General features: G+C 41.6%; 1 protein-coding gene across 4 annotated transcripts in view; it reads left to right on the forward strand.

Moving 5' to 3' along the window:
- The first annotated feature begins 440 nt into the window (after positions 1-440).
- Positions 441-27,657, forward strand: part of sytl5 (synaptotagmin-like 5) — a 60,527-nt gene continuing 33,310 nt past the window's right edge. For 3 of the 4 annotated variants that reach the window (XM_049594485.1, XM_049594488.1, XM_049594487.1), the window contains exon 1: positions 465-567. The gene's annotated coding sequence lies outside the window, so the exon portion shown is untranslated. Of the gene's footprint in view, positions 568-6,448; positions 6,501-27,657 lie in introns of all 4 variants that reach the window. The other variant, XM_049594486.1, reaches the window with a different exon arrangement.

The following is a 27,657-nucleotide window of genomic DNA, read 5'->3' on the forward strand; positions in this document are numbered from 1 at the left end:
ATATCTTCAGCTCTTTTCACAGCCCTGTTTGTCCAAAATGACCAGCTCATTTCTTCCTACTACACCTGGCTATGAAATAAACTGTCACTCTGCAGCAGAGCTCTGGCCATAAACTCAGAAATACAGACTCCCACTGGATCTCAGCAGGGAAATCCATAATATAAAATGTCCTGCTGGTGACAATAAGGAGTTTCCCTCAACCTATCTAGAGCCCAGTGCTGCAGTGTATAAAATATGCCCCACTTTAATTAGGTCATTAAGTGTTTTCATTAAAACAACAGGAGTCTTAGTTTGCTGGAACAACTGTCGCATTGTCAGAAATAAGCTTATTCTGTGAGGATTGCGTGCATGCCTGACACACACACACACACACACACACACACACACACACACACACACACACCACGCCCCCTCCTGTCGGGAACACCCTGGCTGTGGAGCTCAGCCTTCAGACGGTGCGGAGACGCACCGACTGTTTGACGTACGGTGCTCTGATCCCGGGACGGACTCTTCCAGCCTGCCGTGCTCCCCCCGCCGGCTCCCCGCCTCCGTGTCCGCAGCTACCGGGTAAGACACCGCCGCTCTGCAGGTCAGCCGGCAACACACCGGGACACCACACCGCCACCGCGTTTCCTGTGGCATATGGCACAGTCAGCCGCTGCCTGCTTGTCCCCCAGCTGGTCATGATATGTTATTCTATCCTTTCCTTGTGTTTCCTGTGGGGTGTGAGAGGGGGGGTGTCTGTCTGTCCACCATCACGACCACGACCTCGGAGGATTAGTCACACATCAGCGGGACCAGACAGCCCCACTTCCCCGGGTAAAGTTGAGCGCGTCAGGTGCAATGCAGCAAAAAGCGCCTTTTCTTGTGTCTTGTTGGAGCCTCCGCAGGTTTCGACGGCACATTAACCTGCAGTCAACTCAGCTGGATCCATCTGCTGAGAATATGTTTTATTCATTAAACTGCTGACTGAGATGTGAAACCTGTCATGTCATGATATGGAGGGGCAGGAGTGGTTTTGATCACCTCGTTTGACTTTACCTTAAACTGAGAGGCGTTCTCACAGGTGTGACTTGAGGTGAATCATTTTAATTGTCCTATAGGCTAGTAATATGTCAGCTGTTAATAAATGATGACCTCGTCTGGTAGTTTCATGTGGCGTCACCAGGATACCCCAGGGCTTTTTATCCAGGGGGTGACATACAGTGATGCTGCTGCATGTCTGCAGGGCTGGTTTTGGATAGATATCTGGCAGAATGTTCACAAGGTGCTGATCTTATTACAACTCAAAGGTGCTTCTTTTGCCCCAGATTAGTTGGTGTTATGCTTGTGTTTGATGCTGCCACTCACAGCAGAGATGTGAGATCCAGTTTTAAAAAATGCGAAGCTTCTTTTGAAGATGCTAAGAGCAGCTGGATTTGAAGCCTCTATTCATCAGAAATCCTGACAGGATGGTTTGAGCCTGGAATACATGGTGCATGCAGGATGTAAACAAAGGTGTAGATGTCACGGGGACGCAGGGGACACGTCCTGTCAGCGTTTAGAACATGTGCATCTTTTCAGAAACATAAATTAAAGACATTTACATCATAAATCGGTGCATAGAATTCACTAGAATGCAGGACATTAAGTGTCACCCCCAAAGTTGTAACCAAACCTTGTATGTATGAATAGCATTTGGGTTCAAGGGCTGATTAGTTTTTGTTGTTCAGTCAATTTATGATTTCTGAATGATTTTAACACATTATAAATGACTCTGAAAATGTTTTTTGATCAGTCAGTTCATCATTTGGTCTTTAAAATGTCAGAAAACGGTTGGAAAAGACTATCACAACAGTCTAATACTGAAATATATTCAATTTACTATCAAATAAAACAAACAAAAACAGTAAATTCTGGCACAAATATATTAATAGGCTAATTCATCTTCTGAGCTCTGACTCCATTATAAATCTTAAATGTCTGAAAATTGTGGAAAATGACACTTAAAATTGCATGGTTTACTCAACCACAAGACTAAATCTCAATGATTTTCTGTATGTTGATAGAAGTGAGAGAAAAGAGGCAAATCCTCACATTCAAGAGCCAATGGTTTCGCATTTTCAACTTGATAGATGACCTAAAGGAACAGTTCGACATTTTGGGGAAATACGTTTAGTTGCTTTGTCTCCGACAGATGAAAAGATCAATACCACTCTGAGACCTGTCCAGCATCGATCCTCTCTATCTCTGGAGAGCAAGTAAGCTCCCAAAATGTCTATGTATTGGCTTTAAAATCATCGTTCTGTTAATAAAACGACATGTTTTGGCACTAAATCACGTCACATGGTTATACTCAGATGTACCGAATCTCGGGTTAAAACGTGGTCTGATAGACTAATTCAGCATCATGGTTTTGTGTTGTTTACTGTTGTTATTTGGCAGCAAGTGTTGCATTTTCATTGTCCAGTTCAAGCAGCCAGTGTGGTCTGCAAAGGCCAATTCAACTCATCAGAGTGGCCATTAGACCTGTCAGACAGGGTGGCTGCTGGCCAAAGTGTCGAAGAAGCCACAGACAATATTTAACCAGTGTTTCCTATCAGCCATCAGATCTGTGTGTTTAACTGAAAACAGCTGTACTGTAAATTAAAACAAAGCTGTGCTAATGAGTTAAAATAACACCCACGAGTTCATACATTATCATTAGGTTCATTATGAAGCCCTGTAAGTGGATGTTATATTAAAATAAGCAGTCTCCTGAAGCTTCATTCAGTACGAGCTTTCCCCCGAAAAGAAACATCCACCCTGACAAATTTTACATTGCTGTTTTTCTTTTTCATGAACAACAAGCATTTGCTGCGTAGGACATCCCACATTACTGTAATTTGTCATAGTGACGCTTCCTTAAATTGGTTCATTTGGCTCCTGTGAGCTGCAGATGCAGTATCTGCTGAGGCTGTTTTATCATTGTCACGGGGAGAATGGCTCCCTAATGATAACCGAGCTTTTATACAGCTTGCACACAAGGTTGCTGGAGGGGGAATAAATGGGTGAATAAGGGAGGAGAGAAGCCAGGGAAGGAAGGGATTCCCTGATTTCTCTCTGTGCAGGCAGCTCATCCAGCGGAGCAGAAAGAAGCCCCAGGGAGTGCAGTCACACAGCATTAGAGGGCTGCCTCTCCAAGATCTGGCAAGACGCTGTAGAAATGTGTATATCTGTGTGTGTGTGTGTGTGTGTGTGTGTGTGTGTGTGTGTGTGTGTGTGTGTGTGCGCATGGTGGAGTGTATGCTTGCATGCATTCACACATGTATGTATTATCATGGTATGGTGACAGGCTGCAGCTCATGGTGGCAGACTGATGTACTCTGACCTATAAAACCAAACAGTGTGACTACATATTTCAAAACTGAGTTCAGAGCAGAATCTGAGAATACAGTTTCCAACAGAAGCATACAAACATTCACAGTGTTAAATATTAGAGAATGTGCAGTGTGCAGAGATGATAGTCCAAAGATGTCCAAAAGATAATTATTATACTATAAATGTATTATTTGCAATAAAAAGCATGCCCAATTTGCAGTAATTACAAATAAAAAATGCACTTTGTCACAGAGAAACAGCAAACTGTATAGCTATATTAGGAGCGCTAAGCTATATCAAGAGGAAGCTATGTGGTGATGTAGCTATAGCTAGCTAAAGCTAAATCTAGATTTACGTCGATATTACCCTAGCTTTTGCCTTTAACTGAAAAATATAAATGTTAATAAACCAAAGTTCTGGGCATTTAGTTCATAGTTCTTAATAACTGAATGAAGCAGTGGCTAACGAGGAAAAAAACCCCAGCTAAACTCCTGCTAAAGGTAACTAGCTTAGCAGAGTAGCAGGAACTACCATCTCCTTGGTGAGGTTCATGCGATTTGGTGTGGTTAAACTACCTAAAAAGAACATTAAAATGTCTCATAAAGTAGATTAATTTGATAAATTGCAGTAATTCATAAACTGAGCTAAAAATAAAGCCTGTCTCCCGGAGAAACTGCAAACTACACAGCTAAGAGCACTGTATTAATTGGAAGTTAGCTAGCGTGGTGATGGGGGTCATTGCTAGCTAAAGCTAAATCTCAATTTCCATACTCTTTTCCTAATTTATCTGTTCCCTGTAACTGAAAATTATGAATTTAATAAATCATCTTGTAAATTCACTTTATTCTACATGCTTTTATTAAGCAGTGGTTGAAGGAAAAAAAGCTAACCTTCTGCTAACGGTAACTAGCTTAGCAGAGTACCACCAACTGCCACCAGAGATGGCAGTTGGTGGTACTCTTCATGCAATTTGCTGTGGTTAAGCTACCTAAATAGAATATTTAAACGTCTTATAAAAGTAGATTAATTTGCTAAATTTCAGTAATTACAGTAATTGTAATTCCAAAACTGAGCTAAAAACCAAGCCTAACTCACAGAGGAACATCAAACTACACAGCTAAACTCAATGGCGCTACATTAAGTGGACGTGGAGTCATAGCTAGTTAAAGCTAAATCTAAATTTACATCCTGATCTTACACTAATTTATCTGTGCCCTGTAACTGAAAATAATGACTTTTATAAACATCTTGTTGATTCAGTTCATTGTACATGCTTTTACTAAGCAGTGGCTAAAGGGAAAAATAAAAGCGGCTAACCTTCTGCTAACGGCAACTAGCTTAGCAGAGTAGCAGTAAGTGCCATCTTAGATCTTAACCCTGGTGAAGCGCATGCAATTTGGTTTGGTTCAGCTATCTAAACACAATAAAATGTAAATAGATTAATTTATTAAATTGCAGAAGTTACAGAAATGAGCTAAAAACCAAGCCTAACCAGATAAATATTTGTTAGCAAACTAGCACACAGCTAATTCAAGAGCATGATAAGTGGAAGCTAGTTGGTGTAGCGATGTAGCCATACCTAGCCAAAGCTAAATCTAAACTGATCGTACCCCAGCTGTTACCTGTAACTGAAAATTAGCAATTTTGATAAGTTAACATCTTCGGTTCATTATTCTACATAATTAAATAAAGCAGTTGGGTAAAGAAAAAAAAGGGTTAATGGTGACTTGATTAGCAGAGCAGCAATATTTTGACTCTGTGAAGTTCATGTGATTTGATGTGTTTGAGCTACCTTAATAAAAATATTTAATTGCATGAAATAATAGATTAATTGATTAAATTGATTTAAGTATAAATAGCAGTATGAAAAAAAAACATATTACACAAAAACACATATTAAAGGCATGTAATCCCTACAAACAAACTTGTTAAAGTGTATAAGAGTAGACTACATTTTGTTGGCAGGCACTGCAATTTTGAAACATTATGAAGCCTAAAAATCCAAAAATGATTGCGTTGCTTCAGTGATATGTAGGATATAAACTTTCAGACCATTCTGAGAACTTTAAATGACCTTTTCTTTACTTTACTGCCTCAGTAGTTACAGCTTTCTGCCTTTATAGGGCCGTATTGTTGGCACCTCCTCTGCCTCTCACATAAATCCTATCCACTCCCTGTTCTCACTAATAATGGACAGGGTAACTGTGATGGAGATTTTCTGCCTTTGAGAGTTATGCGCAAAACTTGAATGGCACTACAGTGTATAGATAAGATAGGATAAGAAAAGATGAGATAAGATAAGATAAAAAAAAAAAACCCAACAACATGAGAATGTAAGTAGCAAATATAGGGAGTAAAGGTAACACAAATGCCTCATAGGTTAACAATAAATGTAAGATAAACTAAAAACAGGTAACATAAAATACAGTAGAAAGTAATATTAGCATTATAAATGTGGGCCACATTGAATATTATCTAAACCTACTACAAACTGTATAATTATATCCAGATTAACTGCTGATGACCTGAGCTACTGCAACAAATCTCGTCTGTGCTGCTGCATTCAATAACGTCTGATCCCTGTAGTGTCGTGTTGTGCGGGGTTTCCCTCCCTCCCACTCACTGATGCTTCCCTTTATCCATGGCTCTCTAGTGCATACCCCGTTTGGTATGCAGCCTATAGCCCCATGCGGCCTCAGAGATGCATCGCGTCCCCGTTCAATCAAAGCAGCAACGAGGCAATCAGTGGAAGCCCATCCACACACCGACACTGCAGATGTGGGAGGGCAGGAAAAAAAGCACCTCAAAAAGCAGAGATGTAATTTGGAGGCAGCACAGAGAGGAATGACTCAGTTGGGTAATAGATTGCCGGTCAGGGGGCGATGCCTCTGTGTCACCCTCCCTCAGCCTCTAATGTATATGGACACATGTCATGCACTGTGGGCGCTCTGTGATGTTGATCTGAACCTCTGACGGGGACGGTGGGCTGTGATGGGATGATGGGACACTTCACCCTGCAAATCAAAAAAATGTGTGGATGCACACATGCTCAAAATAAACCCTTATTATTTCAAATTACATCATTATTTCGTTTTCTTTTTTTCCACAGCACCAGCACGTTGACCAGAGTGTGCGGTGTGGAAGAGTCAACAAAGCAGAGCGTACGTCAAACACTGACATTAATTAGATTCACTGTTTGCAAGTCGTGCACATCAAGGTTTTTAATCAATAAATATATTTGAACAGATTAGGACAGATGTAATGACATGGCTGCCTCGGTTATGTTTAAACATTAAAACCACCAAGCTTGGACTAGGAACTTGATTAATTTTAAATTCAAAGTAAACAAAATGATAACATTTAAAGGAATATTATTTATAAATGTTCTTATTTTACAGATTTACCATAAATAAATGAAAATCAATTGGATTTTAGCTTGAAGGGTCATTCTTGAATTTTGGAAACGTAGTTTGACAAAGTAGTCTTAAGTCAAGCTCCACTTACTCATTTTTCCACAGCTTTCAACCATGACATGCAGCAGTGGAGCTATTGTAATTGGACCTTGAGTTAATATTGTTTTATGAATCAGAAAAGATAAACAAGACTAAGAGTCATGCTAGCGGCTCTATGAGTGACACGTTAAGATAAAAATGACGACAATGCTGATGCTTAGCACGTATACTGTTAACAATCCATGTTCACAATCATAGTTGAGCGTCTTAGCATGCTAAGGTGCTAATAAGCAGCACACACAAAGTATAGCTGAGGCCGATGGGATGATGGGAATATACATTTTATATCTATACAGGCACATCTTTTTAAAACATAATTTATTTGTTACACACTAGATGTTTAAAACATGATATGCATAAATCAGAAATACTGTGATGATGCAATTAGGCTGTATGGGGAGATGATAAACTGCAGTAGGTGAGAGGCTAATGAGAGGTTAAGTTCATGAAGGCAGAGCTAAGTTTATCTTCCAATTAGGTATTCGACGACGTTTTGTTCTCTTATCAATTCAAGGAATGCCGCTCTCGGTGTCATACACATTTTAATCACATAATCTTGAGCATTAATCATCAGTTTCAGTAGAATTTCCTGTCAACCTCACCCATATTTGTTGTACAGAGCAAAGTCCATGTTGAAATGTATTCACTGCGTTGGTTCTTACCACTGAGACACAGTGTCTGTACAAACTGTACCAGACCTCTGAAGCAGTTCACCTCTTACTGGGTCTTTATTTCCTCTGGTCGAGGTGCATTTTGTACCTGATTGAAAGAGGCATCTGGCCTGTGATGAATGTTTGAATCTGCTTGTTGTGACTCTGCAGGGTTAGTCATTGTACTCAGGAAGTCACATAACCCAATTTAAAGAGGTGAATTGTCGATTTTACGCTTCTATTTTTGTACAGATTAAACAAAGGAGATATGAATTGTTCAGTAGTTAGCCTTAGAGGTGCTGGTGGGTGCATTTTGTTGCCTTTGGACAGAGCCAGGCTCGTTTCCCCTGTTTTCAGTTTTTATTCTTGACAATTTAATTTTTAAATGAGAGATAAATAGTGAGGGGAGTAGGATTATTTAAGTGTACACTTCTTCCTACTCCTTTTTGATCATGTCTGTTGATGTTTTTGTTTGTTTTTATTCTTTGTTTTGCTCAAAATATAGTCATTCATTCATTTATGCTAAGCTAAGCTAACAATAGTTAATGGCAGAATGAGGCCCCAATTGTGGCCAGTGTACCTTTTACTGATCATGTGGGTACGGCCATGAGCCTTTTACGTGGAGTACCCCACAGGTAAAGTGAAGGTAATGTGTGCTTTTGATCTGCCTTGCACTTGCAATATGTGTAAAATTCATTTCAGATAATCTAAACGACGATTAACTCATAATTACTTTGAGCCTGGGAGGAGCACTCAGTGCGCTCCAGCCATAAATGCACAACAAACTTTTCATTTTTCACCCTACATCAGAGATAATTTTCTCAGAAAGCAATTATCCTCACATTTTTCTGGTGATAAAGAATGACTTTGTCCCGGGAACAGCTGATTTTACCGCAAGGCTCTTTAGTGGCGTTCATGTCATGTCAGGTTTTCAGGCAGATTCTCCCCACAATAGTTGTCTCTTGAAGCTGTCCTGTGATCATCTGCTTTGCTGGATTTTTACAGTTTTAATGCTGGGAATAAAATCCCACACAATAATGATTTTATTCGGTGTCCCGTCATTTATGAACGGGACACATTTAAGCTCTTTGTAGGCCTACACAATGCAAAGGTATAAAAGCTATCCATCTTTACTCACCAATTTGGCATCAGCCTACTCCCTTCCAAATAATCCAGCCACGTAATTATCCATTGATTAAATTCAATCACACAATTTGATCCTCCTTAAGCTCCACCTAAAACCAGCCCGGTGCCACGGGTGTGTTGGTTGTTGACATTCTGCCTGTTACATGCATTGTCTTCTTTCAAAATAAACTTCGTTTTCACAGGAAATTTACTGTTTACATACAGTCTCTTTCAAAATAAACACACTATGTCAATACAACAGTGAGTATTGATGTTTTCTTTCCTCCAGCAACTGACGCACATATTTGGGTTTAGGCAACAAAAACACGTGGTTGGGTGTAGGAAAAAAGAACATAGTTTGGCTTTATATTCTTACGGAATGTGAACGCCACTTTCCCAGGTGAGGGTCATGTTTGTTGGAGCCATCCACCACCCCGCCCACCTTACTCAGACTCTCGCTGCCTTATATTCCTGTACCACTGCGTTTCCCCCCTACGCAGCCAAGTGCCGTTAAACTATAAGGGAGGAAGGCCATGTATCATGCAGACGTTAAAGGACGGCTTTGTTCCTCAGTGATCATCAACGTCATTAATGACTTATTATCATTTATATCTTGCAGACTTGATGGGTATTTATATTTAGACTACCAACCATTTTTATACACCAGCCAAGAGAATTTTCACAACGTGGTAAACATAAAATTGTTCGTATCGGTGGCTTATACCTATACAGTCACAATACAATCAGTTAACCATTAATATAGTCATTGCCATGTCCTTATAAAGCCTTATCAGAAAGTGACAACAAAGACGCAGCTAATTGCAAAGTGCAAGTTGTTGAAGCAGTACAAGGACGTGAGAATTCAGTAATTGTTAGGATGCCCTTTCTGTCAAAATGTTGTGCACTCCAAATATTGGCTCCTGTTTATTTTACAGATTCAGTTGTTGTGGCTCACAGCCAGGATTCAACTTGAAATGTGTGGGTTGCTGCATGGTAGAACTGAACTTGTTTAAAGTTTTAGTTTCATAACTTCTGTGTTTGAGTGAATGTCATGGCCACCTGAAACTCACTAAAATGATCATTAGCAAATAAACTCGCTCGGCTCGGCTTCTTAAAGGGATGACAAGTGGATCTTTGGTGCATTCTTTAAAAAAACAGCGAACCATATGCTCACCTGCCTAAAACAACAGCACATGTCTTTGCTGCAAGATCTTTTCTCATCGATCTGCCCCGGAGGCTCAGCCAGCCCAGACACTCATCTGTCCTCCAAACACTGAGTTTCATTGTGCGTCTGCGTCTTCGGTGTTACACTAATGTACCCACATACACTGCAATAAAACTGAAATGACACAAGGCTAATCTCAAAAGAAAATCATAATCCATTAGCGTCCACTCGGGTTTAAATTACACATGCACTTCTGATTAATGGTAACACTGCTCTGTACATACACAGGCACTTTCAGAGGATTCCCTTCTCTCTATTAGCCGGTGGTGCATCGAAAAGACAAAGTGCAGTAAAATGTGGCAGGCAGGCAGCATTTAAACAGGAATGAGCGCTATGAAATATTCAGCCACGTTAGTGAAAGGAGAGGGAGCTGTTTATAACCTCAACGTCTCTCTCTTCCTCTCTGTGAAGAAGCAGCGCAGAGGCCACAACTGAAACTGGGTTAATGAGATCCAGCCTGGATCCAAACCCCTCTCATCTCGTGTTCTTTAAGCGCTCGTAGTAACGACATGGAAATCTTTAACATGCTGAAAAACAAAAGGCCTTTACTGTGGAAGAGTTTTCCTCAAAGATGCATATCATAAAAGATCACACGTCATCCGTCTTAGTTTTTTCTGTTGATACTCTGACGGAGTTCTTTAACGATCTGTTTCCCTACATCTTTTTTTTTTTTTTTCCTAGAAAGAGATTTCAGACACTCTATGCTGAATATGTGCGTGTTTATCCAACAACCAGACTGCCTTCACTCGAACCGTCTCACAGTTTTGTATCATAAGACTAAACAGTGCCAGATCTGTGGCGTAGATGGCAGACTGTGGCTTGAAATCTGGACTGTTTCACTGCTGTTCATGGCAAAGGAAATTTCACACTGCAGGCGTGGAACGAGATGATTACGCTGAAGATTGAAGGAGAAGCGAAAGCTTTTGTCCTGCGTGCAATTAACCACATTACAATACAAGCTGATTTTATTAGAGGAGGCATTGAGGAAACTGCAGGTGGGGATGGAGAGGTAGAAGAGTCATAGTGGATTTGAATGATGTGGATTTTTGCTGCAGTACAGGCTGACAAAGAGAAAATGTGTGTCAGGTCTGTGTTACATTGCGAAGACAAAGTCTGTATTACATGATTTTCCTTTGCTGGTTGTACTCAGGTTTATCCTCCATGCAAAGAGGGCGTGATGTTATTTAGGGTGCAGCAGGTTTAGCTATCATTGACTTTATTTACACACTTTTACAGCAGAGTGGTTGAATGCTTTCCACAGGCATGACCGGAGTTATGCACTTAGGCCCAATTTCCGCTTCGTGGTCAACTCTCTTTGGGCACTAGGTCCTATGCTCACTTTTTGTTTCCCACTGCATCATCTTCAGCACAATACAGACACACAGGCATGTTCTCTTGCTGGATCCTCTCATTGGCAGTCAAACAGAGGAATATCTTCACACCATCAATTGACCACAGCACGGTTTTTCAGTAGCTTCACTATTTAAATTGGCAGCAGGATTTTCTGTGTTGCGCAAGTGACGATTCTAGTCACAATTCTCTGACTCCAACTTCTTGTACACTGGCATATTAACCCCAGGGGACACTCCACCAAAACTTTGTATATAATTTGATTGGGAGCAAATTAATTGGTAATATGCACCATGTACTGTAAGCATTATATAAACCCAAATGTTTAAGATGTTAAAAGAGATTTTGGAATAGGACACTTATACAAGACAGGGCCTGAAAAACAGGTTAAAAAGTAGGAAGGATATCCTCATAATTTCAGGATGCATTTTTACTTTTGTTAATATTCAACCAATTACCATCTGTAATAGTGCACACGATAGAGTGCAGATCTCCACACCGCGCTCCAGTGCCTCTAACACTAACAACCGAGGGGGTCGCTATGCATTAAGAGGAAGAAAACACTGCTCAGTGGGGGAACAGACTTTGACACAACACCAGGAATGCATTTTGCTATCATCACTTGCGGCTCCCACTGGCCGGTTGAGAGGAGTAAGGAGTCAGCAGTCAATGGCATTTGTGAATCACTGCCACGACAGTAGGTCCTTGAACAGTCATAAACGTGGACACAAAATATTAGGCTGATGGGTGCAGTAGTTAGCGAGATTAGCTGTGGAGAGGCAGACATACAGATACATGCACGCATGCACATAACTGAATGCACGATCCCGTTGTCATGAAGTTCACTGACTCACGCTCTTGAACTCGACTGTTTATCGAACATTAGCACAGTCTAAAATAAACAGACCAACATGCAGCTCCTCGGCTGTGTATCCCTTAGCTCGTTTACACACATACTATGTTACCCAGAAAACCTTGTGTGGGAGTCCCAGTAACACATACTGCATGGTCATAGCGACTTCAAGTGACTGTCCAGCGCTTCAGTTTATGACCAAACACCTCCAAAAATAACAACATTCCCATCAGCTTCAGCTATACTTTAGTGCTAATTAGCAATGTAAGCATGCTAACATACTATAACAAGATGGTGAACATGGTAAACATAATACCTTCCAAACCTCAGCTTGTTAGCAAAGTCATAGTGAGCGTGTTAGTATTCAGCTCAAAACACCAACATGACTAAATCAGAGCCGCTAGCATGGCTGCACATTCTCTTTCCAGGAAGTCACTGAACAGATTAAACCCAGTTTTAACCCCAAATTAGTCACAGTGGACTCATTTTAGAATCATCGTTGTGTGACATTTGTTTGTGTGGTGTTTGTTAGTCTTGGTGTTCTCTGCATTTTGTGAAATAAAGGCTGCAAAATCTGGAAGTTATGTTTAGAGTCAGAACTCTCTGCTCTCAGCTAGATTTAGACATCACAGCTCAAGAAATGGTCTGAGTTCTTTTTTTATCTTTTGTGCTGCAATTTTAACGTAATAGCTTTTTTTTGGTACATGAGCATGTTTTATAACACAGCATTGAATAATTAAGCAATTTTCCAAAATATAAGCTGAATGCAGCAGCAGTCACAGTACTGCTGTACGAGGAGAGATGTCTTTCCCTTTTTTATTTCTCAGACGTTGAGGTTTGTTTTAAGATGTGTTGTGTCTCCCAGAGGCATGAAAAAAGGTTTCAAGGTCAAAACATTTAACTTGTACTGAAGACATCACCAAACACCTGATTTAACTTTCTTGCCCTTGCTCCCTGTAAATCTGCCTTTCTCTTTCTGGTAGTTTTTATTCTTCCAGTCACGCCCAGCAGCACTTACCAAATCAAATCATCCATTTTCCGTCTCTGGCTCAGCACTTCCTCTTTGCTGGTTTGTTTGGAGGAGGGCAGCCTCTTCCTGAGCCCACGCTGCCCTTTCCTCCTAATTAGTGGGTGAAATGACACAAACAACCCATCAATACAAGGACAATGAGGCAGCATTCAGATAAGACTGATGTAGGAGAGTTCATTGGAGGTGAAAGGAGCAGGAAGCGAAAGGAGGAGCACGGGGAGTTTATGAGAGCACAGCTGAGAGAAGCTCTAGATAAGGTTTTTTAGGGGCACTAACTCTGTTGGTTTGTTTTTCCTATTTTCTGCTCCATTGAGCCCTGCAGGGAGCTGTGGTGGCCTGCAGGCTTCATAGGTCATTACTGGTGACAGCTCCTGTGAGAGTTGTAATGTTACGGTGGCACTGACACGTGTGCCCCATGGCTGTAAGGGCAGCATTTTAACTGTTAGTCATGGCTGGGTAGGAATTGCTTGAAATAACAGTGGTGTTCGAACTTAAACTAGAAACAACGAAATGTGAACAACTCTGAAATGCAGTGGAGGAGGAAATAGAGTTGGTGCAGGAATGAGTCCTAAAAACCGGAAATGAGTTGGCATTTTAGCACTCCCAGTTTCCTCGTCTGGAAGTCAGTGGGTTTTTTAATAGGTTTTTTGTTAGATGCCTGAAATAAGGTCTGTGGTTAACACAAGCTTAAGAGACTTTCACGTTTTGCTCTGTGACTTAAAACACATCACTAAATACCCTGCTCTACCATATTTGCTGCCAAAACCTTTACTCTACTAATGCTAACTCTGCTCTCTGTACTGACAAGTCCGCTGTGTTGGAGATTTCAGGTTTCTTTGCTGGTGCTGAAGTCTGTTCCCCTGTTGATATGTGTTTTATATTTTAGACAGTGATGGGCCTTCATATTTGTCCATCCATTTTCATTTGCTTATCCGGGTCGAGGTCCCGGGGGCAGCGGGCTGAGCAAAAGCACCACAGACGTCCCTCTCCCCAATAATGTTTTTCAGCTCCTCCTGGGGGACATCTTATTTGTGACCCATCTAATCCAGCTTGCTCTGGGTACATTTGGATCTCAGATTTTAGTGCACAGACATCGCCTTCTTCTGTAGAGAAATGTGAAAACACCTCTCTGGTGACAAACTTAGCAGAGATACAGGTCAGTATAGTCGAGGTCAGACTTTTTAAGGGACATATTCCTTAGAAAAGACATTTTTTTATGACATTTGAAAAGTCCTGAATTGAAAATGTTACTTAATTAAAAGCAGGCTTCTTAAAATATAATAAAAATATTAACTAAATGCAGAAAAATGTCCCTTTAGAGTGCCGTTTTTATATACTATCCATAGACTGCATAATAATGGATGTAGGTACCCTGATGTCACCAATGGGTTTGTAGACTCCCTCTCAAGTTCGGCATTTTGGTCGTTGCCATCGTGTTTTGGAGCCAGAAGTCACCATATTTAGGCAAGAGGGTGGAGCTGTAGAGGAGCGTGGGGTGGATCTTATTGAGAACAGACAGCCTGTCACTCAAAGAGGGTGGGAAATCAACTATAGCCCCAAACCAAATGCTGCTAAGATATACAGTTGGCTGCTAGATTGCTAGAATAAGCTTTAGTAAAATGTAAACTGGAGAGTGATATAAAAATTCACCCCCCGTGCAGTTGTCATGAAGGAGGAAGTTAGCTATAAAGAGTAGGCTGTAAACATGCAATAATAATATTTTCTTCTAAAATTAGGTATAAAATGGCGTGAGATGGAAATACGTGAAACTGTACTCAAAGCAGAGTACTCAGATAAATGTACTTTCCACTGCTGCTGAAAGGAAACATTACAGCAATGTGTTTCAAGATTTTCAAACATTGCTGCTGTTTTGTTTCCACAAGTTTGTTATTGTCACTTTTCTCAAAGTTTTAGTTTGTTCCACCCACACTTGTCGAAAGTCAAAGTTGGGTGGGGGTGCAGGTATCAGTGTGCTTGTATCTGAAATCAATCAATCCGAATTCCTGTTGTTCTGAACGATCACAGCTAAAGACAGAGGCAAAAAGCCAGCCAACGTGAAGACAAGATAATCAGTCAAACAGAAGAAGGTGCACACATTCTGACAGTCTGTCCTCAAAGTGATTCACTAGGCTGAACACAAACAACTGATCTAAGTAGCTCTGTGAGGAATTAAAACAGTGAGCTTAAGAAAGATGTTCAAACCCTGCTCACTTTCTCCACACAGCTGGCCCATTACTGTGGGGAGTTGGCGTGAATGTTCGTTTGTGTTTGAAAAGTTATAAGCAGCATCCAACTTTGGAAAGGTGTGGGATTTCAGACAGTGTTCAGCCATCCGATGAGCGCTTCAGTTGAGGCATAGTGTAGTGACACTTTATATCTGACAGTTTTTGTCACTTTCTGCAACCAATAATCCGACAATGACACCCTCTCTGTGCAGTGATTGTGCAGGTGTGTGGGGGTGAGAAAGTATGCAAGATTTGAACTCAAGCCTATTTCTATTTTTTGTTGTTATTCTCCACACAACTATTTTTTGTCACTTTTCGTGTCTACAATAGAGCGCAACACCGTGAATGCCTTTCAGGAGAGACTGTCAGAAAGTGTGTGATGTTATCCCCATTTGAGCGATTATCGTGTCTCGGCCCTCTCTGTGACGGACGGCTTTTCATCCTCCAGCTTCTAGTGAGGCTGTTCAGAGCAGCTATGAACACTTTTGCCTTCAGAATCTCAAAGAGTTTGTTTCAAACGGCCTTTACAAAGTCGACCTTCACCTCTGAAAAAATGTAGACAGCGAGTTTAGGGATCAGATCAAAGGACTGGCAGCTGTTCTGGTCAATCTTTCTCTCAGCTAGGTCAGTACTGAATGTTTTTTTTTTGAATGAAGTTTCAAGTGTCTGACCTCATATTTCATGACATCATCACCCACGAAATAAAAAAAATCCTCGAGTAAAATGCTCGTTTGAGTATAAAATGAATAAAGAGAGTCGTCAGATTAAATGAGTGATCGACCCATCAGGCTAACCCGGTCAGTACATCCTGCCACAAGTGAATTTGCTGCAACTGTAACATAACCCAGCTTGTTTTCAGCATGGGAGCTAACAGATCACCACCAAGACCACCAACCTGTGAGGAAACCATACCCACCTAACCTTTGCCATTAATGCTGCGTTCACATGGAATTAGGCAGATGGCAGATGGACAACACTTTTGGGATGGCATGGGCAAAAGCAAACAAACAGTCTGACAGAATGGCAGGATTGTAAAACGAAACATGCATGACGATATGGCAATGATAACAGAAGCCGGCATCGCCATTCAAAGTTAAAATATTTTAACTCTTTGCCATCCTCCGCTACGGAATTTACAAGCTGATGTTACAAAGCTTTCTTACACAAGGAGAAAAGGTAGGCTGAATTTTAGGCCGTTGGAACAATGGCATGGCACCGCCGGAATAATCTGCCAACTTTACTTTTTTATACCATTTTGCCAATAAAATGATCTCCCGCCTGCCCTATGCCATGTGAATGCAACATATGTTTCATTCGTAGTGGGATCTCCTATCTGTAACGCTACAAGTCTATTTTCTATTTCCATGGCTTCCTGTCGAGGAGCCCTTAGAGGATCTCGCTCAGAAACACCAGGTTTAAAAAGACTGAACAGATTTTGATTTAGAATTTAAATGCCAAAATTATGACTGAAGCTGCGAGCTATTCGGTACAGCCCTGCTTGCAGCTGCAGTTTGACATCGCACCCTCCCTGTAGACTCATAATCAGAGACAAAAAGGCCAGATCTGGCAAGGACAGAATGCCAGTCACTGTTATGCAAGGTGTCAGGCTTGACAGAGGTGTTTTTCATATTGCTGCCGAAAGCCGCTTCATTACCTTTGAGTCAGCCAAGTAATTAAGGCTTTCAAATTGGATTCTGATTGACAAATCAGGATGGTGGCTGAGTTTCAGTGGGGTTATTGACACGCAGAGAGATCAGAGGATGAAGAGGAGTGTTTGCAGACAGGACCTGGCTTGATTGGCAGTGACACGGACAGTGTGTCTGACAGGTCTCCAGGCTGAGAGAGAGGGTTATTAGTGCACTGCAGTGGTGGGGATATGTTATCTGCCCTTAGGTGTTGTGTGTGTGTGTGTGTGTGTGTGTGTGTGTGTGTGTGTGTGTGTGTGTGTGTGTGTGTGTGTGTGTGTGTGTGTGTGTCAGAGAGCGACAAACCAAGAGACAGAAAAAGAGAGAGACAGACAGAAAGGTCACCACTCAGTGAAAAGTACACACAGCCAGGGATACTTTCCACTCGGACAAACATGTCATGTATCATTCAACGTGCTGCCTCCTCCATCGCGGTGTCTCTTGCCAGGAACCTCTCCAGTCTCCTCCAGCCATGCCAGGTCTCATCTCCAGCTCTGTGTGTAGAGGATGACCGCCTATTGATTTCACCTCGCTGTGAGCACAGTTCCCACATCCGACCTCAGGAAGTGGATTACATGCAGAGAGATGCACAGCTGAGATAGAGTGGGATGAATCTTGTTTGCTTCATTTCCTTTAAGTTGAGATAAGCTGTGCCAGCTGGAATCCATTTTGTGGCACACCAACAACCATATGGATCTTTGTCAGAATTTTCACAGCACTTTGTTGTAAAATACACAAAGCTATGTGCGTGCTGCTTTATAAAGAGCGCTCTCAGTCTGTTGCCTGTTGTCGACTCACTGCTGGTAAATCTGATGAGCCTGACTCTTTGGGTTTTATGTGGAGAAATATATCTTAAGAGCTTTGTGCTTCATCTCGTCCTCTTACTTAGAAAAGCAATTGAGTTTTATGTCTGCTGAGTGCTGCTGTGCTTTGATCATCGCTACATCTGTCATTGTCGTGATATTTCCCCCTGGAATTACTGCTTGAATGAAGGAGGGAGGCCGTTTAACACCCTGCCTGGCTTCAAAGTCCAGTTTGTTCTGCTGTCTTGTTTTATTCCTCCTTTCACTGAGGGCAATGCAAAAGCAGTGGTTGCTTTTCCCCTTAATAATTCATGGGTACATATTGAAAACAATGGCAACAAGGTGGTGATGACTCATCTTTGGGTTAGTAATCTAGAGTGAATTGTTTTATCTTTGAAATAAAAGGAAATTATCCTCAGAACACTAGCCGTAAAAAAAGGATCCTATGTCATCCTATGTCCTATCCTAGACATAGGATGACATATGAATGCAGTCCAAAGCAACTCATTTTAACACTTTAATCAATTAAATGCTAAGGCTCCACTAGGCTTTGATGAAAGCCTGCTTCAGTGGTGAAGAGTCCTGCAGAGAGAGCCCAGTCTCACCCCGTCATCGAAATCCGGCGCTTGGGCAGTGACTTGCAGTGTCAGAAACCAATGAAATAAGGCATCGTGTGACGTCAGCATGATACGCGACCAGTTGCCATTATAGTTTAATGCACAAGGATGAAAGTTAAGGTGGCAAATGTCGGAGTTGGGCGGGCAGGACGGGTGGTGGATGGGTTCGATGAACACCGCTCTCTCGGGTGAAAGTTGAGCAATTAATAAGAACAATTTCAAGGTTTGGGAAAATTCACTTGGCAAGTGTATAAAATGGTTGGTAGTCTATTTATACATACCCATCAAGTCTGCAGGACATAAATGATAGTAAGTCATTAATAAAAGGAATATTTCAGCCCGATCTCACTCGTTGAAATACGGCACTTGGGGAATGACTTGTGGTGTCAGACACTGACAAAAAAAGCTGTCCTTCAACGTCGGCATGATACACGGCTGGTCACTGTTATAGTTTAACAGCACTTGGCTGCGTAGGGGGAAAACCAGTGGTACAAGAATATAAATTAAGGCAGCGAGAGTCCAAGTATGGTGGGCGAGGTGGTGGATGGGTCCAACAAACATCGACCCTCACCTGGGAAAGCAGCATTCGCGTTTCGTAAGAGTATAAAGACAAACCCTGTTCTTTTTTCCGATACCTTACCACGTGTTTTTGTTGCCGAAACCCAACCATATGTTTGTTGTTGAAGGAAAAAAAAACCCTAAATTTCCTGTGTATTTTGAAAGAAGACAATGCATGTAACAGGCAGAACGTGACACGGTGTCCCAGAACGTTAACAACCAACCTGGGTATCTTGCACGTCATATGTGGACATGGAAAGTCCATGTCAATATGGACTTCAAAAAGAGAGTCTAAAGGAGATTCTGACAATTAACAAAATAAAATGTGTCAATATTGGCGAAGCGTTTCAGAGATGGTGAGAAAACGTTGCAAATAATTTAGCCTTCTGCTATCAGTAGCCAAAGACTCACAGCTGTGGTGTGAAGTCCACGTTTAGCAAGAGCCTCAAATCACAGTATGTCCTCCACCTCACTCCGCACCGCCACAGACCACCTCGCCAGGATGAGAGCAGGCAGCAGCTCCTGAGACAGACCCCTAGCTGGCAGCCACAGCAATCTGAATCCACCCAATGCAAACCCCAGCACCAGGGGACTGGACACCCCTGACTCCCTGTCGGATTAGCAAACTTTCTGTTGCTGCTATTACACCGATCATACCTGGCACTGCCACTGGCCACCAGCCTGCTGGGCGGTTGCGCTGACCAAATTTGAGCTGCTACATCTGCCAAGGGCTGTCTCCCAAGCTGCTGCCAGCTTTTCTCCCAGGGAAGTAGATCACGTTAGCTATCTAATTCTTGTCTCTTTTGTGGCCTGATGAATAGAGAGAGAGAGAGAGAGAAAGTGTTGCAAGGAGGGACTGAGAGATTGAGCTGTATGCAACTGTATACTGAAATATTATTAAATAAATCAATGTATGGGAAACCATACGTGTATCTTCAAATTCTGCATTTTTTATTTTGCCCTTTCCAGATTTCTGCCTACCCCAGCTGTAAACTCAATGTTTTTTTATAATAACAAAGAATCAATGAAATGAAATATGCAGTGTGAAGGGTGTCACTTGTAATAACAAGCCCACAAGTAATTATTGCAGATTTGCATCTATCAGCTCATTGTTTTCGTTTTACAGCCCACAACGTTTCTGTTTTGGTTCAGTCTCACCTCCAGCAGCTTTTTCAGCAGTAGACAGCTGTTTTAGGCAAACTCATTGTTCACTCCCTGCTTGGCTTGTTGGTTTTGGTCTTTGGGATTTGTTAGCAAAAAACATATAATTGCACCAAACATATTTGAGGTTCCCAGTTGTAATCACGACTTGAATGTTGATGCAGTGAGCATGTAATATGAGTCAGTGGTAAACTGGTAATTATGGTAACTCCCACATGATATGCATGGATGTTGGGTGGTGATTAAGGTAGCTAGAGTCCAGAAAACAGCCCTGACTTCTCATAGCAGAAAATACCAAAGCAGAGAGATGCAGTATATAACTATATGTTATATTCTCTGGTGTGTGTCATGGCACAGGTGTAAGCAGCTGTGAGATCTGTCATTATTGACCTTTGTTGATGAATAATTAATGTTTTCTGTCTGTGAATGTGCGTGGAGTCGGACTGCAGGCAAAGGGAGGTCTGGCTGAGCTGAAGTGACCTGCTGGTTAATGGTCACCAGAGACGCTCTCTGCCGCTCATCATCACTGTCTACTGCCGTCTCACATTAATGATTCAGGAGGAAAACGTGCAACATCCTGTGCCTCACCACAGGGGATTTCAGTGGTTATACATTAAAACAAAGGAAAGGAAAGACATGGTGCGTTAAGGGCTTTGAACCCGGAGAAAATCAGACAGAATGAAGGCTAACAGACTGGTCTAGCTGTATGTTACATGGACCAGGCAATTTGTATGCTTTATTAATGTTGTGGGCATGCTGCTCTTCACACCACTGTCACCACTGTGTGGTAGCGAACATGCTAGATAAGGTAAATTATCTGGAAAAGCCTCAGCCTCCCGAGAGACAAGGAATCTGCTGATACAAGGTGAAAGAGCTGCTGTATGATTTATTCACTATCTTTAAGGCCAAAAAAACCTCCACGCTGCCTCTCGCTGAAATAACGAGAGTAAAGCTAAAGTCGAAGCTGATGAATTTTCAATTTAAAGGGGGTATGTGGGTGGCCCACTTTTCTGTAAAAAATACGCCATAAAATGTTCTCTCGACCTCGTTCATCCCACTTTTACTCTCTCACAGGAAGGTTTAGTCACCAAATTTACACACAGTGACAGGTTTGTGTGATAGATTCAGAGCTCCTGCACTGATCAGATGTTGCTGCCCTTCAGCTGAGATCGTTTTGAGGTTCAGGAGTTAAGAGTCAACAAGAGGGAGAAATATGAGCTGACGATTTACAGGGTTGTCAGGGAAAAATGTAGAGTTGTTTATAGGGCTCCATCCATCCATCATTTATACCCATGACAGTATGAAAGAAGAGGAGGTAGCCACTGTGACATAACCCACTGATTCGTGGAAACTTTGTCTTTGTCACTTTGTCCGTCCTGGAAGAGGGATCCCTCCTCAGTTGCTTTTCCTGAGGTTTATACCATTTTTTCTCTTGTTAAATGGGTTTTTGGGGAGTTTTTCCTTATCTGCTATGAGGGTCCAGGGACAGAGGGATGTTGTATGCTGTAAAGCACTCTGAGGCAAATTGTGACATTGGGCTTTATAAATAAAATTGAATTGGACTGAATTAAATAATGCAAAATATGATGTTATTAGAACATTTTCCATTTCTTGTGTTCCATGAATGTCCTGAATCACCACCAGACCACCAGCCCAGCAGCATCTCCCATGTGGGGCAGCTTGCCTGACACAATGTGATGGAAAGCGAAGTGAAGATGTAAATTTGCTTTGCCACCGAAAGTAAATGTTTTGTACACCCCTCTGCTCGCATTGAATGGAAGTGAACGGGAGGCAAATATTCGCCAGTGTTAATTTTGCTAATGTGGGACTGTGCCCTTAAACAAAATGAACAGCCAACACATTAGAGTGTCTTACAGTACAACAGAAAACTGAACAAGAGATTTTTTGCTACCAAAATGTTACGGTCAAATTCCATGACCTGAAAACACGGTCAAAGTCCGAACACGATAACACAACACCCAAAGACAAGTTCAAAGCTATTTAAACGTACACATTTCCACGCCTATATCCTGACGGACAGGTGACTGTGGTAGAGATCTGTCAGTCAAAAGGTAGTCATGCCCTAAAGCATTGTCTACTTTACTCTTAATAGAACCATAATTTACAAGATGAACATTGTGCTGTATTGAAGAAGACTTGAAAGTAGCCATTGAGATCAGAAACACATTCGGAAAATGTTTCCAGAGATAATAAATCAAGTAAGGAGAATGCAGGTTTAAAGCACTTCACACACTGACTTCACTTTTCAAACCTGGTGGCTATATACGTGTTACGGCTCTACCCACTTAACCTTAAGAAGGTTGTGGGTGGCAAGAGGCAGGGTACACTGTGGACAGGTCGCCAGTCAATCATAGAGATACACACAACTATTCACATTCACAGCTGATTTTAAAGCCACAGTCAACTGGACCTGTCTTTAGAGTGTAGGAGGAAACCGGAGAAAACACACACAGGCAGAGGAAAGAGCACGCTTCTCTATTTGCCTCCTAACTTAATGCTCAAGTTACCAAATCACATTCACAAAGACTTCCAGTTAACCCAGCAGTTCCAGTAAAGAGCTCTGATCATCACTGCTTTTACTCATATTGTGTTTGTATTATATTACAATGTCAGTGCAATACGACATAATGAATACCTTAAGAGGACATTATGTATATGTGCTGTTTAAATCACAGCAGCGATAATTACTCAAGGGGGACACATTTTCATGTCATGCTGAAACGCCAAAGTGCAGCACTAGACCAATATAATGGCATCAGAAATGTTCACAGAGGTAATTAATACGTCTGTGACACAAGCTGCATTTTTATTTGATATTCTTTATATTATAAAGAGACAATGTGTTAATCAGACTTTCATTACTTTCTGACTTGTCTTTAGCTTTAAACTACAAGCCCATTAGTTATATTGAAATTCAGCAGGGATCTGCATGTTCACTAAACATGTTAAAAGGCTCACAAGTGTAGTTGTATATTTTAAAAAGGCTCAGTAAAGTTCTTAAAGGAGTACTTCACTCACAACATGATCATTTGTATATAGATCACTCACCCAGAGTTACCTTAAATTTGTGACGAAAACTTTGTCTGTCTCATACCTCCATCAAAAAAGTGTACCCGATGTCTCTTTAATGACGGCAGGGGCACCGTACAGTGTCTGTGTTAGACTCTCTCCACCATCTCCAATGTAAACCCATCTGCATCATTATTAGACGCTCAAGGAAACAGACGTAGGTGAAAGAGCATAAAAGTCCCCTCAGGGTGGGCGAGGGTGGAGGTGAGAGTGGTGTTTGAGACCATCAAATAATCGGTTGTGGCATTTATGGCACTCAGCCAAGGTTTTGCAGAAACCTAACCACTGACCCATTCTTACTGTCAACCCCCACATGCAATAGGCTGCCCTCAGCATCATATTAGTAGCGATAAGAGGGATGGGATCACGTTGCCATGGTAAACGAAGACTCCAAAAACTAAATGAACTGATGTCATAGGGGTCCATGTTTAATAACGGCAAAACTATATCAGAACATCTGTTGCATAACTCATGCAGTATAATCCAAGTCTCTAAAACCTTATTATTTAAAACTAAAGTCAAAGTGAAACGTATTGTGTTGACCTCTGGCTCACCTGACAAAGTCTGTTGCAGTGGCTTGAGGCAAGGCAAGGCAGCTTTATTTGTATAGCACATTTCGTACACAAAGGTAACCCACAGTGCTACAAAACAATAAAAGATAAAGCATAATAAAGGATACAGAAAAAGAGATATAAAACGTAAAATTAATTACTAAATGATTTACAATTTTTAAGAAAAATCACCATTAAAAGAGCAAAAGTGCGACAAGAGATGCAAAGATAAAACGATTTTTAAAATGATTTTAAACTGAGTTTTAAAATAAGGTTGCAGTCAAGGCACTGAACCCCCCAACCGCTCGGGGCACCTGACCAAGGCAGCCCCCTTACTCTGACATCTCTCCACTTTGTGCATGTATAGGTCCTGTTTGTGCATGTGTGTCTTTCGGACCTGTGTGTAATTGACAGCAAGAGTGAAAAAATTGACTTTCCCCTAATAAAATAAAAGTGGTCAGAGTCGAGGTTTGTCCAGCATCATCTGAGAGGTTATTTCCCCTCTCTCTCCCACTGTCATGTCAATAAAGGCAAAACACCAACAATAAAAGCTAACAAAAAGAAGTGAAACCAGACTCCATTTACAAAAACAGTAATTTTACCTCACTGAACACGGGAGCTGCTGGTTTACCACTGCTTCAATCTGTAGTTTGTTTATGTTATTGCGGACTTTGGTGAATTGAAACATTCTGTCTTTACGAAGGTGACATGGGGTAAGTGAGTAATGTAGAAACGATCATTTTGGGGGTTGAAATATTCCTTTAAGCAGCTTGGCCCTGTAGTTTTTATCGAACCTTACACAAACAGGAATAAAAATTGCAATTGGGACTCAGCCACAGACGTGATGCTCTGGAGAGTATTCACAGCAGCAGGATGGTGTTTGTGGGATTGACTCATAATAAACTACTGTGCCCTTGTTGCCTGTAATGAAGGAACATGTCACCCAGTGCAACAATGAGGCTCGTTGATGTGTTTTTAATAGTTTTTAGAGGTCTATAAAAGAGGAATTAGATAAATCAGGCTTTGGCTGCACACGCAATATTTGCTAGTGGGATCAATTCATTGTTGGTTGACGATAAAGAAAACATCAAATATCAACAGGCTTGTGTTTAAAAGCCTCACAGGTCTGCTATTTGCAGAGCGCTTCATCCAAAGCCAAACATAACCTGGTGTACAAACTGGAACCTTTTTGCAGCGTCAGAACATAAAATAAAATGAGTCACCTGATGCTGTTACGCCCTATAAAACTATTTACATTTAGGTTGTCCTTATCATTACAGTCTAGTATTGAGTTTCACACACTCCAGGATGGAAATGGAAGTATTAAAGATGCTCTGAGGGCATCATGTGACATCAAACTCAACTCTCTGTCCGCCCACTGCATATTCAGTAATTAATGTATTTTCCAATCGTTTTTCATCCATGTCTACTTTGCTTTTCTGCCAACTGGAGCCCAGCTGCTCCCAGCACACCTGTGGTCTTTAATTGGCAGATTGATTTTGCTGTCTATAAGCCCGGCCACCTGCAGGAAACTCCAGACTGACTGGTGGTAAAAGGCCACACAGAGTTACGAAACACCGAGTAGACCACACTGTGGCTTTGTGGCCAGATGTCGCCTGGTGGAGCACAGACTCAGTGACAAACCATCCATTACGTGTTTGAACGACATACATTGTGGAAAAGATGAAAACCTCCCCTGCACTGTTACAGCACAGTGAGTCACCTGTGCGCTCCTCAGAGCTACGTTATAAGTGCGGAGCTGAGAAGTGAGTGCGTTTCCTCTGCTCAGAAGCCAAAGTTTAACTGTCTCCTGACTCGTGTTTACTCAGGGCAGAGAGAGCGGCAGCAGGAATGTGTACACAGGGAGGGCTGTTCAGGACACACGCCTACTGCAGCACACAATTCAGACTCTCAGACACTGTTGTGCTCTCACAGCACGACTATAATATGGTAGAAGCTCAAATAAATATTGGTTTCGCTTTATTGATGTTGTTGACCCAGTACAAGTCAGCCCAGGTCGTCAGGAGTATCATGTGTCACAGTTGCTCGGCTGCCAGAATATTCTGTGTGGTTATAATCTGCATTTTGACTTCCTGTTAACATACACCACTACCTGCCAGTTTATTTAACTTAGCTAAAACAAATGCAGTCTAATCCCAACGTGCTGCTCCTACCTTTAGGTTATAGTGTTAATTTTTGTTGAAATTATTCTGGAGAGGTGTTGATTCAACTATATGCTCATTTTTGAGGTTGCGTCATACCAAGATGAGTTTCTCTATTTGTCCATAATAGATGTAATTTATTTATTTATATAGGAAAGGAATTAAAAGTAACATGGTGTGTTACAGTTCAAACTGAAGTTAAAGCAGGTTCCTGTTATGCAACAAAAACACATTACAATATAGAATAAAAACAGAAACAATCAACAGAGGCAAAACAACAAAACCCAGGCAGCTACACAGACAATGCAGAGTAGTGCACTGAAGTGAAGTAAGTAAAATGGGATATGGGATTTAAATCAGTGGTTACAGGTACGTCCATCAGATAGTGTTTAAATACGTCTTTGAAATGTGTAACAGAGGTTATTGCTCTAATGTAGTGGGTTCTCGTTCCAGATCTTAGCGCAAGTTTGACAAAATGATCTCTGACCAGCTGGTACAGGATGGTTTTATTAGACTGCTTCAGTTTAAGATAGGTGTACCTAATAAACTGGCCACTGAGAGCCCAGATCACTGTTTTATTTCAGAGGATATATTGTCTTCTCTGAATGTTTGCAGAAGTGGCTCAGTTGACCACTTGGACTGTAGCTCTGTCTCACACAGACACACAGATGGATTGTCTGAGGACAACTGGCAGTCCTTCACTGTGTTTGCGAATTTAAAACAGTGAGTTGGAGCAAGAGCTCAGCAAGTCAGAGAGAAAGAAATTAGTAAAAAAATGCTCATTACACCGAGCTGCCAGGCGCAACTATGGATGTATTCAACAATCGATACAGCACTGGCAGCACGGCCCTGTTCATTACTATGAATGATTCAACTGCCACATAGAAGTCCCGCCCCTTTGTGATGGTCTGTCCAGCTGTCAGCATTAGCGTGGAGCCCACACTGTAACTAAAGCCCTGTTTCCTCCAAACAACAGTGGTTACATGAGCCTCAAAACCAGCCACAACTCAGCCCTGAGCAGAGTGACCGTCCTCTACTGACCAATCAACAGACTGCAGTGTTCACAGCTCCACCTTTTAGTACCAGATCTGTGTGCTAGGTACCCCAACAGAGGGGGGACCAAAAATGGGGACGGTATGGAACGATTCCATTGGTACCATCCACAACTTTTCACAGTGGAAACCAGTGTGCCTAGATACAGCTGGACAGAGCTGCTAGCATCACTTTAAACTCCAAGAGGAGCCACAGTCAGTGAATAATTGACCATCCATATTCGTATTCATCAGCTTGAGTCTTTCCAATGCAAAGGTGTCTGTAAATCGTTATTATTTCTACCCACTGAATCCCCACTTAACATCTTAAAGGTTAAAGAAAAAGCTATTCATTGGCAACAATGCAGCTGCAGCTCAGCTTAAAATGCTATAATCACTGATGTCATGATGTGCCTTTGGTTGCAAACGAATCTGAGATGATGTCTGCCGGTTCATTAGTGCTAATTCATGTAAAGTGAAGGGAAGAGGCGAGAGAAGAAAGACCGTGGATGAAAGAGACTGCAATGAATAAAGAGTGAAGGAGGCTGGGGTGGGCTTATGCAGATCCCTCCACTCCATTCAATTTTCATTTCCCAACTTCATTTACACAAGCACTGCCAGAATGCTGTCTCCTCGGTGTGTCATATAACCTCAGATACGGTCTATGAGTTTCTGATCTTGAAAACCATT

This window comes from Epinephelus fuscoguttatus, linkage group LG13, assembly GCF_011397635.1.
Source record: "Epinephelus fuscoguttatus linkage group LG13, E.fuscoguttatus.final_Chr_v1".
NCBI lineage: Eukaryota > Metazoa > Chordata > Actinopteri > Perciformes > Serranidae > Epinephelus > Epinephelus fuscoguttatus.